The sequence below is a fragment of the Cupressus sempervirens genome, chromosome 5 (genome assembly GCF_028749045.1).
Source record: "Cupressus sempervirens isolate cs-2001-9-10 chromosome 5, ASM2874904v1, whole genome shotgun sequence".
NCBI classification, from domain to species: domain Eukaryota; kingdom Viridiplantae; phylum Streptophyta; class Pinopsida; order Cupressales; family Cupressaceae; genus Cupressus; species Cupressus sempervirens.
This window is the reverse complement of record NC_143122.1, coordinates 148,357,063-148,371,962: the sequence shown is the minus strand read 5'-3', so window position 1 is coordinate 148,371,962 and position 14,900 is coordinate 148,357,063.

Genomic DNA, 14,900 nt, shown 5'->3' with positions numbered 1-14,900 from the left:
CTTTATGAGATAATTTCCCACTTGGAATGATTGTATCAGTTATTGATTTTGTAGAGAATTATTCCTTTATTCATCAGAAAGCAATTCAATAAGATTATTTCTTTTCTAAGTAGGTCACTATTATGGTACATGTTTGTTATAGGCATGCATATTTAGATTTGGATGGTGTTCATAGTATAGTTCAAGCATGAGTAATTAAAAAGGAATATCATTTTTATATAAGTGATGATAAAGAACACAATAGTCACTATGTAGAACATTGCTTCAAAATGTTATTTTCTTATTTGAAAGAAAGAGACATAAATGTTGATAAACATTATGTTTGGTCTGATGGATGTGCCACACAGTTCAAATCATCTAGACCATTTTATGCATTATGTAGATATCATCACAATGAGAATATAAAACACATATGGAATTTCTTTAAGAGTGGCCATGGAAAAGGTCAACATGATGGTGTTGGAGCTTGCATCAAACATGCTCTGTGAAAGTATCAAATTAATTATCAGGAAGTTCATGTAAATGATGCAGATGGTGTTGTTTAATGGTGTAAGAAACATTTTGCATTAGACAAGGTTGGGACATCATCAACAATGAGTTGACAGGAACCATATAGAGTCTTTCGAGAGATAACAAGTATGGATGTGTACATCTATTTAAATTTTATGAAATTAAGTTATAAAATTTTATTGTTAAGTTTTATCTTTCAATTCTTTGAAGTTTAAATTTAATTTGTCCATATTTTCAATTTAATGAACTTTTAGGTGTTAATAGAAAAAACATGCATGGTTGCAAGAGGATAGAAAAGACACATTCCTTAGATTTATTCATGAGTACAGATAATTGCAATTGGACATTAAAGACAAGACAATACTCATATTTTTGTGATAGTTGCATTGATGAAGACTATCAAGAATGCATCAATCAAAGATGTAGATATACCAGTGCATGGATTTTAGTACCACTTGATGTTACTAATACATTTGATAAATATGATGAAAATTTTCATGATATTCCATTGATTTTTTATGATTATAATCATATCTCTAGATTAGTAAAAGTGGGTAAGTATCATAAAAATTAATCTCAACTTGTCAGTTAATTTCAGCTTGTTATTTAATTATCAATTTGAACTATCTTATATAGACTATACACATGTATGTATACTTGCATAAATGTAGGAGATGTCTTTGTAGTGATTGTTGAGCCTAGAAATCATGAAGATGTCAATGATTATTTATTGCAATGTACTAGAGAGAGGACAAAGTTATATGATCATGAATAAAGTGATGGAATGTTGTTCTCCATAGGTATTATACATACATGTGTGCAAATACATACATACATACATATATATATAGGTAACTTTATATCTATCAAATTTTAAAATATTTAAATTTGTGTGGGTATGTGCAGGATCATGGTGTGCCAAAAAGTGGCGATCTGAAAAATATGTAGTTTTGAAATGCCTCAAAGAATTTCAAAATCTATTCCCACTTTTTTCCCACCAATCCTGATACTAAATGAAAGCAATTAATACCTGTATAATTCCTACTATATCTTTCAATACCAACCTTATATGGTCATCTTTGAAACATCTTGAAAATGTGTTTTTGCCATGTTCTTATGTGTTTTTTACTTCAAGCATGTAGCTGACAACTTTTTTTTAACGAAAATTTGATGTAATGAAAGGGTTTCTTAAGAATGTTCTTAGCTTTTCATTAATGTAAGTTTTGTCAAATTACGAGTTTAGTAAGTAATTATTACTTATTTTCTAATGGAGTTAGCTACAAAGTGCTGATTGACATACTAGTTCAAAAATAGCTATAACTTTCAAACGGTATAAGATTTGTGAAATCCAAAAGATGTGACACATTCTATGCTTTGACTAGTATAAGAAAAAAAAAAAAAAACTTAATTTTGATTTTTTTTGAACTACTTAAGGTGGTCAGACATGGGAGTTTTTTAATTCTAAAAATAGTATAGTAGAAAATTCATAAATAATTATTTATTTGGAATAAAAATTGACAAAAATATGTGTCACATCCAGGAATGAGTCTACTTTTAATATCTAAAATTATATTTAAAAATATTATCATTTGATTATGATTAAGGTGGTCAGACATACACCTACTTTTTATTTTTGGCCTAAAATTTTTGAAGCACTACATTAAAATCCAAACTTTTGACCAATCAAATAATTTTTTCTCCAGATAAGGCCTTATAGTTTAGAAACTAGATTCAATTTCCTACAGATTATTTTCTTACAACTTTTTGATATAAAGTCCAGAACTACTTTAAAATTATGTGTCAAGTTGACATAACCTTGATTTGCTTGTTTTTCACTGCCACTTAAGGCCATAGTTTGGTACACCATGATCCTACACATACCTGTGGTGTAGGTTCTATTGTGATAGAGTGAACATATTTGAAGCAAGACAAAATAGTCCAACATGGAATACAATTTTTCGATTATCAACCTGACAACAATGTTTTATAATACAACCATCTAGTTGTTGCTACAAGGCTTTGTGTACATCCAGTCAAACTTAAGCATGTACGTCACTAGTGGAGACTAGATAGTGAAGATCATGAGAAGATATTACATGTTATAAGTTTACATCATGGTTGAACTGACCTTTGAGATTTAATTTATAATAATTTAAATTAATTTAAAGTTGCTAGTTTATTGTAAAGTGTCATAACTCTTATTTTATTAGTTTATTAATGTGTTTTTAAATGTGGGTATGTGCAGGATCATGGTGTACCAAACTATGGCCTTAAGTGGTAGTGAAAAGTCAACAAATCAGGGTTATGTCAACGTGAAACATAATTTTAAAGTGGTTTTGGACTTTATATCAAAAAGTTGTAAGAAAATAATCTGTAGGAAATTGAATCTAGTTTCTAAACTTCAAGGCCTTATCTATAGAAAACATTATTTGATTGGTCAAAAGTTTGGGTTTTAATGCAGTACTACAAAAATTTCAGGGCAAAAATAAAAAGTAGGTGTATGTCTGACCACCTTAATCATAATCAAATGACAATATTTTTAAATATAATTTTAGATATAAAAAGTAGATTCATGCTTGGATGTGATGCATATTTTTGGAAATTTTAATTCCAAATAAATAATTAATTATGAATGTTCTACTATACTATTTTCAGAATTAAAAAACTCCCGTGTCTGACCACCCTAACTAGTTCAAAAAAAATCAAAATTAAGTTTTCCTATTTTTTTCTTTATACTAGTCAAAGCATAGAATGTGATGCATCTTTTGGATTTCACAAATCTTATACGGTTTGAAAGTTATAGCTATTTTTCAACCAGTATGTCAATCAGTACTTTGTAGCTAACTCCATTAGAAAATAAGTAATAATTACTTACTGAACTCATAATTTGATAAACCTTACATTTATGAAAAGCTAAGAACATTCTTAAGAAACCCTTTTCATTACATCAAATTTTGGTTTAAAAAAAGTCGTCAGCTACATGCTTGAAGTAAAAAATACATAAGAACATGCCAAAAACACATTTTTGGGATGTTTTAAACATGATCATATAAGGTTAGTATTGAAAGATATAGTAGGAATTATAAAGGTATTAATTGTTTTGATTTAGTATCAGGATGGGTGGGAAAAAAGTTGGAATAGATTTTGAAATTTTTTGAGGCATTTTAGAACTACATATTTTTTAGATTGCCACTTTTTGGCACACCATGATCCTACACATACCCATGTACATACATTTTAAAAATATTAATTACCATGGATCATATTGGAATCCATTCTCTTGGCAATAAGGTTAATATATTGTTTTGTGAACTATCTTATCTTATTGCATTGTGTTCTTGGATTTATTTATGACCACATATGGTTCAAATTGGATTAACTAATGCATGTATTTCGAAAAAAAAACCTTTATCATAGTTGAGATATTTATACTTGATGGGATCTTGAGGTTCTTGTACTCTTGGTATGGGACCACTTGAGTTCTTCTAGTATTGCGATGGTAGCTTAACCTTTGAGCCCTTTTGACCTTGTTTCTATTATTGTTATATTTTCCTTTTGTTTTGAAACTTTTTTTCCTGAGTTGAGATCACATTTGAATTATAGATATATGGAATTTAAGACCTCATCTTTAGCATAATACAATTATTTTTATTGATAGGATTTGAGTGATGCGTACTCTAGGTGTAGAACTATGCTTCATAATATTTTAATGACTTTTGAGTCTTTCATATCTTTAAGATTATTGTATTAATTTTCTTTGCATGCCTTTTTTTTGATAATAAGATGAGCCTGGTTAGTGTTTGGGTAATGGAGTGCAGTATCCATCCATGCTAGTCTAGAATACATATGAGTCATCATGATAAGTTAGAAGTCTAGCTGAAGTAAAAAATAAATAAATATATCAAGTAAAAAATATTAATAAGAATTAATATGACTGCATGGTAATCTGAGGACAGTGATTGAATGCAAGTCAATGTATGCAAATTTGAACACATTGATCAAAGGTATTTCTCCTAGTTATCTAGTAACTTTAATTGAAGGCATAGTCTCTGGGTAAGTGCACCAAGTTGTGGTGCCAAAAGGGGGCTATAAGTGGACAACTTTTTCCTAAAATCAGCAATTTCTAGACTTCAACAAGAATTTGAAGATAGTTAAGCTCAAAATTTTAAGATATGACAAAAACAAAAGTCGTAGTCCTTTGAATCTAGTTTCTAAACTACTAATTTTTTTCCAAAATGGTTTAGTTTTAGGCCCTCAAAAAAGGGGGCCATAGAAAGTGGTACTATTGATTCCAAAAAACATAACATAGTACAAAGTGTGGCCCCCCTAAAATTTTAACTTTTTAAAAAAAATTCTTTAATCACTTCAGTCAAAAATTGCCTAACACTATGTAGATTATCCCAGATTTTTTGGGTAATTTTATAATGTGTATTTTGTTTAATGAATTTTTTAATTAGACACATTCCAAAAATATGAAATATCTATGTTCTCCACCTAGAAATGATTGAAAACTAATCTAGAATCTAAAATTCTTTTTTTCAAAGTGTGTAGAATGGAGTCTACTTTCTAAAAAACTAAGTTCTTGCAAAATTTGATGAATGAGCTAAAATCTATAGCCCAATTAGTACATGTTGGTTTTTGACAAAAAATTTACATACATTCAAAAGAAACTATAGATGAAAGGCTTGAAATATTTCAAATAGAAAATAAATTATATGGTTGTGTAGCTAACAAAGAGACCCAAAATGTCATGTAACCTGATTTTATCGATGCTCAACCACGAGGAAACTAGAAGGAGAGAACATAAGAAAAATCAATCATTTTTTTAATGTTTATAGAAAAACACATCTCAAACTAGTTTATAGACTCCAAAGCTTTGGTTGGATCCCCAAGGAAAAACCAAACATTAGGCTTTGTAGAATGCAAAGCTTTGAATAGAGTGTGCACCCTATAGCGTGCACACGCTATTTAAAGCCTTTTAAATTTACTTCTAAATAATGTGTACAGACTTTGTAAAAAAAATAAAAAATTTAAAGTGTGCGCGTACTATAATGCATACACACTATAGCGCATGTGTGCTATAGTGCAGACGTGCTATAGTGTGTGTGCACTTTTCAAAACTGGAAAGAAAAAAAAGGTGTCATCTTTTTGGCAACACAACTTGGTGCACTTACCCATCTATCTCTTTCGATAAGTTGATTGAAGATATATAATGATTCTAATAATTTTCAAATGTTGATCATTGAATTAGTGCTACGTGGGCCTCCACATTCTTGTCGTGAAACTCCATTCTTGATTCCCTACACAAAACCATTTATAGTACTGAATAGTAACCCTAGTGTACTATGATTTTATTGTATTGGTATTGCATTATTGGTTTTTGTTAAGTCTTGAGTATTCTCCATATGTTATTGACTCATTAATTGGCATGAGTGTATACCTATATTCCCTTGTGTGATTTATTCCTTATTTAGGTTGTGAAACTATCTCTACAACTATGGTAGGGTGAACATGTGGGTTCCACATGGTCAAGTGACATGATCAAAAAATATTAGGGACCAATGCATAGATGATGAACTTTATTGAGAGACTTTGTGTGAAATAGATCATTATTTCTTCCCTTTCTCTCTCTTCCTCTCTCTTTTCTAATTATATACCCATATTGTAATTCTAATAACCAAATTATTTTTATATAATGTTTATAGATATAATTAAGTGTAATTCACCTTGATTTAGTTTATTTGGTACTCCTTGGTGTAGATATAGGTTACACATTGGTTTCAGTACTTAGATTTATGTATTTTGCCTCAAACTAGATGGAACTACATGTATGGTTATTTCCCCATGCATACATCTAATCTTGCTATGCATATAACTCCGATCTATATGCATATGTCCTTTTATTATGTGCATTCCAACTAGTGAACTACTCTAATCTTGCACATTTGGAATAGAATGCACTTTGTTAGGGTTTGTGTATTAATGAATGTTACATTTGATCTCCCTACATTCTCAAGAGTATTTTCATGTGTTTAATTTCACCTTTAACATGTTAATTAATTTCACCTTTCACATTTTAATAATAATTACATTAATAATAATATTAATTACCATGGTGAAACTAAACACATGAAATACATTATTTGATTATTTTATAATGATCACAATAAAATCTAAAACCTAATGTTTAAATATATTCACAATAAAGTTTTATAATGATCATGCAATAAAATCTAAAGTTTAAAATCTATAATCTAATTGATGAAGAATGTTCTACTAAATTTTTTTAAAAATACACATACATTTACATCTCAAGAATAAACATCTACATCTAATATAGACTAGATACTGAAATGCATACATATGCAAATTGTAAGTCTCAAATACACATGTATACATGTAAGAAAATATAAAAAGTCATATACATGTGACCATCCAACTACTAAAGTACTAAAGAGTCAAATAAATGGTCAAACATGTATGTATGCCATCAAGGTACTAAAATACACATGTGTATGTTAGTCTCTAGAATATATACAAAGTCTCCAATATATAAATGTATGCATCTAATATATAGATCTACTACTACTAGAGGGGCCCATCAAGATGCATACAAATAGAATGACCCTCTAATCAAGTCTCTTGTACATCTTGTGGCTAAGGCGCATCAATCAAGCCCTACAAATACACACACACACACACACACACACACACACACACACACACACACACACACACACACACACACATTAGAACTATCTAGAAACATATATATACACATGTGTATACATGTTCAAATTGAATATGAGTGCATATAAATCTAGTTTAAAACATAAGTAACTTTACAAACTACTTAAAGCTTATACCTGAGTACTATTGGGTGCCTCAATAGAATCATCTCTTTGATGTACATACCCTGACCCGATACTAGATGTATTCATGAGCTCGGTGACCTATGCCTACATAATTTATTATAGTTCTCAAATTAAATATGTACCTAAGCTGAATTTTTTAAATTCATATATTTAAATTTAAAAATAAATTATATGTGTGTGTGTGTACCTAGGTCTCTAGAGGTGGAGGATGATCTAAATCATACTCCTTCGTATCATCTATCGATGCACCTCTACTACTTGAAACACTAGTGTGTCCTAATACTCTAGCATCATCTCCTAAAACTCCAAAATGTACCAAACCACTATCAACAACACAATCTCCAACTGCTAGTAATGATGAGTGAAGTGGACTATGTAACTAGCTAGGTAATGGTGTAGAATCAATGCTAGGTCCAAATAACATGTCCATGTACAATGATAATCCCATGCCTGAACTAGTTTCAATCTTAGAAAGCCCTTGTAACTACTCACCAAAATCATCAAGGCCCTTAGCTGTGATCCTAACATCTCCAACTCATATGCCTGAGCCATTTGTAGAGTGTCATGAGCCTGGTGCAGAGTGTTGTGAGCTATGCATAGGTGTATCAAATGTCACTGGTGTAGTCTATGCCTATGGAACTATAGGGCTCTAATGGTGTCTAATCGCCTGCATCACTAAGTGAACTGACATCCCTTGTGTATCAAAAATATAACAAATGTTGTGCAAAAAATCCTCCAAAAAATATAGTGCTAAATCTATATGCAGATGTTGTCCTAAAAGAGCATGAACATCGCTTGGTACTGGTAAATTGGCAGCTCTATATGCATCATCAGAGGAGGTGCTTGAAGACCTACTAGATGCCTCTAAAGATGGTTGACCTGGATGACTCCGTCAACTATGAATATAACGAACAAGACAATCAGATGTGATACTAGAAACTGTAGATGCAATGTGTCTAATACTATCAATTTATCCCCTTTGGGAAGCAATGAATCCTCTATCTACAATAGTCACATGTGTTGGAGTCACTAGAGGTAGTCTTTGTCTAGTGATCTGTCTCACATCTAGAGGTGGTAGACACTGTACACTACAATACTGGTCACGATTTGTGATCTGACCATGCCCCTATCCGTAATAATCTAGAATTTCTATGTAGTTGACATTGAGCTCTATGTGGAACTTAGCATACAACTACTATTCAAAATAAAGAGGTATCTAGTTTTTATTAGGATAATGACCATGTGCAGCTAAAGAATGAGGATAGATCATGCTAGCCATAACAAGATCTCTGCATCGTATGACTCAGTAGCCTCTCACCCTACCCTATGCACCCTCATATGATGGAAAGAGATCTTATTTCATAACATATTTGGGGGCCACCCTCTTGACATCATCAAAAGATGCATCTCCTAAAATCTCAGCCCTAAGCTCCCTTGATATGTAAGCTAATATGTCAGGGGAAAATGAATGGTAAGCTCTAAATTTAGTAGTCAAATCCTATAAAATCCTACATATAGTAGAACATATGTCTCTATATATACCATCATCAGAGGACAATATAGACTATTGTAATCTAGGAACCTCCTACTCTAAAAATGCAAATAATGTATTGATATCAATGAATGGAGGTGGTGTAGTAGAAGCTATAGGTACAAGGCTTCCAACAGGAGCTACACCAAGAGCTATGTCAAGACCTACACCACCTGGAGCTATACCAGGAACTGCAACATGAGCCCCACAATGAGCCCTATGATGAGGCACAATAGGAGCCCCACTACAAGCCACATCATGAGCCTAACAATTAGCAACATGATGAATTGCATGAGGAGCTCAAATAGGAACTGCATCAGGTGCCGCAATAGGAACCACATTAGATGCCTCAGGAGGAGCTACAATAGGATCCACAATAGGAGCTACAGTAGGATGATGAGCAAGTTGATCATGTGAAGTCATATTTGTACAACATTTGATGGAGTTACTTTGTATAAAATTTTTTAATTATAGATATAATATTTACATATGTTATAACATGTACACATGTCTATCTAAATCAAGTACAAACAATTTTTTATTTAAATTAAAAGATATATGTAATCACATACATCACATGTCTAGATAATCTATAGCACATGTACATATCAATAAAATTTATACGATCACATGCATATATGAGAGTTAGAGTTAAAGGGAACTTGAGTTTTTAATACTTTAGTCCAATTAAAGATTAGTACCTAGGTTTGACTTAAAGGGTTTGAAATGAGTTAGATTATGGTTTGATTACTATTTTATTTAGATTAAAAAGGGTTTGAGTTAAAGAAATTAGGGCTAAATGATTTTTCCATTACTTAAAATCATACATGTTAGAGCTTGAGTTAGATTAAAGGGTGGCATTTCTAGATAGATAAGGGTTTGAGTTTTTAGCTAGGATTGTAACATTAGATCTAGTTTGAGAACTTAGATTACAGTTTGAGTTTGAAGTTGGGATATAATATTTATTATGGTTTAGAAATACAATTTAAAGCTCACAACTAAAAAACTGTAGAACTGACATAAAGTAAAATTATCAAAAATATATATATAATTATAGTTTGTTGTTTTTTATGATACAAGTCCTCGAATATAAGTTATTTGAATAAGTTGACACTTGCATCACATATACATGTCTTACAAGTTCATACTAGACCACTCGAGTTTCTAGTTGAAGCCAAGGAATGAATTATGAACACAATTGAAATATATGTATATATAGATAACTTAATTAAAAAAATCTATTGTAATCCTATTAATATTTAAATTAATAAGAGAGTTTTTATTGTTCTTATTGAGCTGAGATTAAATTTGTAGAAAAAGTGGGTCAGTATTGGAAAAATGCTAGAAGAATTATATGCCTTAGCCTAGGTAAGATCCTAATTTTCCTTACAGTTCCATCATCAACATATAGGGGGAATGAAAGTGAAATTTAAGGAAGGATGGTCAATGTCTTTTGAAGAATCCCAAACAAAGAACAAAACAAAGAAATGCTATTCTAAAACTTGTTCTACATAAAAACATAGAAAATAGGATCTCATTAGCTAAGTTATAACCAATACAATTATAGAGTATGGAAAATGAAAGTGCTTGGAGATAAAAAAATACTTAATATCAAAAGATATCAAAGTTATACTTGACACATCAAGAGTATTGAAAGAATTGCAACCTATATATGTCTAAGAGTTTCACATCAATATTTAAGAATCTTTATATAGGTGATCTTGCATGTCCCATTTGATTAAATGAAATGAATTTTTTTGGCTACCTTCATGTAATTGAGTTGTTATATGTTGTGAATTAATTCCAAATGGGATCAAATTTTGATTTGGGTTTTCCAACTAGCCACCTTGGGCAGTGAAGCAAAAATTTGGTATACCTGTTCCATGTATTGGCCAACATGAACCCCTAAAGTTAGGGTGCACATATTTTATCTCTTCTCCCCCAACATGGTTTGAATGTTAGATATAATGTGAACATGCATAGAAATAGAACTTTTTAATTTTATTTTATTATTCATATATTGAATCCAAAAGATAATGTCTTTAAATTGATGAATGTCATAAAATAATAAATTTGATAGTATAATATTTCTAATATATCGATACAATTATTGAATTATAACTATGTCAAATGTGAGGTATGTAATGTATTATCAATAAAAAGTCATTATAATAGGCTATTTTTAGTTCTGAAAATGATTACAGGTATTGATCTCTAGATGTAAAGTGGTTTTAAATGAGTGTCACCTAGGGGAAACCTACAAGTTATTGCTCAAGGTGAAATAATTGAGTGCTCATTCATTTTCATAAAATAAAAACTCTAGCAGTGGATCAAGTTTATATGTACAATAACATGTTATATATATATATATATATATATATATATATATATGCTCTTGATTGGTCCATTTATGTACCACTACTAGAGATTTATGAACCAATACTTGGACATTAGTGCATAACAATTGGTGATATGAGTGAAATGGTTTTTGGTGAAATGGAGGTTTTGTATTAGTCGACACATTTTTAAATCACATTTTGAACCTTTTGTGTATAACATCTCCTATAGAGTGTGTCATTATTGGCCATAAACTAAAACCTTAACTTTAATAAGTTATGTTGTCATTACTGGTACCTTTACACTAGATAAAATGAATGATAATTTTTCCATTTCCTATCATGAGAGTTGAGTTGTTGTGAACCTCTACTCATAAAACATGACTTAACAAGTTTTTCTTATAGGCCACCAAGTTTAATCCTTACAAAAATATCATAATTCGAATATCACAAATTGACTTGTTGTAAGTAACACCTACTTAACTATGGTTGTATGTGCTAGTAATTGTTTCCACTATTTTCGAAAACATATGATATTTTAAACACCTAGCAATTTTAGAAAAGATTTTATTTAAATTTCACTAGCGACACTTGCATTGTTAAGATGGCTATTTTTATTCTCGCATTTAATCACTTCTATATGGATATTTTCTCAATGAAGTATAATGATGCATATACAACTTGTGTACTTTAGTGATATTAATAAAATGTCAAACCATTTTAAGATGTTAATTGATAGTTATACACCAAGTTTAATAGAAAGAACAAGCCATTAAAATCTCCATTATTAAAAATTTGATTTTTTCCAACTAATTTATTTATTTTTCTTTACTAATATTTATTTATTACATTAATAAAAAATATGAATATTAAACTCAATAGTGGTGAATAAGAATGTATTTTCCAAATGACTAAGTATATTTTTTAATTTTTAATTCAACACAACGAAAATACTTTGTATTTAAAATATATTTCATTACAACTTTATATTACTTCTTGAGCTCTCTTTCACATCTCCAAGTGAAATGATGAGAAATAATATCTTTTGAATATAAATAATAAACTTCTCTAAGACATCAAAATCCTTCCAAAGACCTTTGAGTGTGAATAGTTTTGAGCATTATCTACTTCTATGTTTGTCTTGATAGAGAAAAACTTAAGGAGAGTCAATATTATGAAAGATCTCATAGTGACTTGAAAGGTGTTAAGGATAGATATTTTCCTTCTTCCTTCTTACGTTATTTGTCTTCTAAAGCTATTCTATTGTTTGGAGGGAGTAGGACAAATATTTTTGAATCCATTAGATAACCATGGCTAATGACAAATATATTTTTGGAATGTCATGAAACATGAATCTATTTGAATATTTTTTTGTTCATTTATATCTTACATTTAAATTTTATTTTTTTTCATACACTTGAAAGTGAAATTTCAGTTAAGAGGTCAAGTCACCTTCTCTTAAAACCACTATATGAAGAGGTCTAATCTTCACTTGTTAACATTATAAACTATTTAGCAAGTATACTCAATGGTAAAATTACTTTGATAAAGGGTATGATTATGGTTTAAATGGTTTAGATTAAAGGGTTTTATTAAAGTTAAAGATTACCTCACATGTGATTCTAGGGTTTGATAAATAGAGATCTATCTAAGGGTTTGGTTACTTGGTTTGATTTATAAGGAACTTACGTGGTTAGATTAATAGGGTTTGTGTTAGATTTAGATTTGATTAGGATTTCATTCTAAGGTTTAAGCTAGGGTAACTTGAGTTAGATTAGGGTCTCAATTTGAGTTAGGGTTTAAAGATTATGATATTAGTTATGATTAGGGTTAGGTTCTAGGGTTATCTAGTTATCTATTAAGATTAGGATTTGACTTAAAGATTAGGGTTTGATTTGAAGGGTTCAAATGATTTCTAGATTAGGGTTTAAGTGAACTACATTTTAGAGGGCTTGGTTGGGGTTATGGTTGTACATTATTTAGTTAAACTTGATTTGAGTTAGAGCTTGATTTAAAGGAAACTTTCAATTTAGATTATTAATTTAGGGTTTGAATTAAATATTAGGGTTTGGTTAGCATTTGATTCAAAAAGAAATTCTAGGGTAAATGAGTAAATATTAGTGTTTGAGTTTTCAGTTAGGAATTTAGATCTAAGGGTTTGATTTATATTAGGGTTTGAGTTAGAGATCTAAGGGTTTTGGTTAACTTTAGTTAGGATTAGATTATGGTTACGATTCAACCTGGGGTTACATTAGTTCATTTCAGTTATAGAACTCTAGGTTTAAAGATTAGGGTTGAAGAGTTTTCAAATTGGGGTTAGAATTTGAGTTGAGATTATAAATTAGGGTTAGAGTTTGAGTTAGGGTTAGGGTTATGTTTAATGTTATTTTTTAGGGTTCTAGTTAGTTCTAGGGTTATGTCTAGATCTAGCTCATTCTAGTATTTTTTAATTTTCTACAATAATTTGTTTTTTTTTTTTTTCTTCTAATATTTTTCTAATAATTCAAGTTTAATGTTTTTTCTAATATTTTGTAATGTTTTTATAAAATATTTTATAAATTTTTTCTAATATAAAATGGTTTTTTCTAATATTTTTTAATGTTGTATATACTAATTTATTTTCTTTAATGTTAAATACTAATATTTTCTAATGTTATAATACTAATTTATTTTTTTCTAATATTGTACAAGAAATTAACAATTTTTTAATATTTCACTTAGTAATGCTTTCATAATAATTCTACACTATTGTTTTTTAATATTTCTATAATGTTTTTCTAATATTTTCTAATTGTTTTTCTAATATTTTTCTAATACTTTTCTGTTGGTCTCAAATTGGTTTTGACAATTGAGTGTCAACACACTTAACCAATTTCTAAAGTTTATGCCAAGTATGATATAGATGCTGAGCTATAGTATGTGTCGACTAAACTTTAGGAGCCAAGAAAGCTTCAAGCATTGAGTCACTATAGGTCCCGAGTAAAGTATAGGACCTGAGCAAGATAAAATTCCTATATATGCTGAGCATCAACAATTAGTAAGTGCTGAGTAACACACGATCAACATATGAGTTTCTGGCTTCAAAAACTTAGATGTAAACCATTTTCGAGTCGACTCAAGCAAAATCAAAAAAGGATCTAAAAGACAAGATTGAATCTTATGCATTCCCTATGCAATTAGCATGTAACCAATCAAAAAAATGGAGAAAGCATGCAACCAATAGGAAAATTATAAAGAATTGAGTTGGAAAGATGGATGAATATCATTCATAGATTCATACCTAACCCTATTTCTTCGAAGCCTTTATAAAGAAATCAATACCCAATAATTCATGTGCGTAAGAGAAATATATGGGAGAATGCTAGCAAAGTTCAGAGGGGTGTAAAGACTTAGAGGAAGAGTAGCACTACAAAATCAAGTTGTTCAGAACAAAAGTATCAGCAATGTGAGTAGAGACATATCATATCAAGGAAGGATCATATTAGATTAAGTAGAACAAGGATCTAGAATTAGCAATATAAGATTGTGAGTCATTAGGTCAACACATTCTAATACTTTCTAGCCATTGTATTAGGAATGGAAATCCTATGATGATAGGTTGGCTTAATAGCCATGTTGTAAACCTTTAACAGGGTAACATTCGAAGTG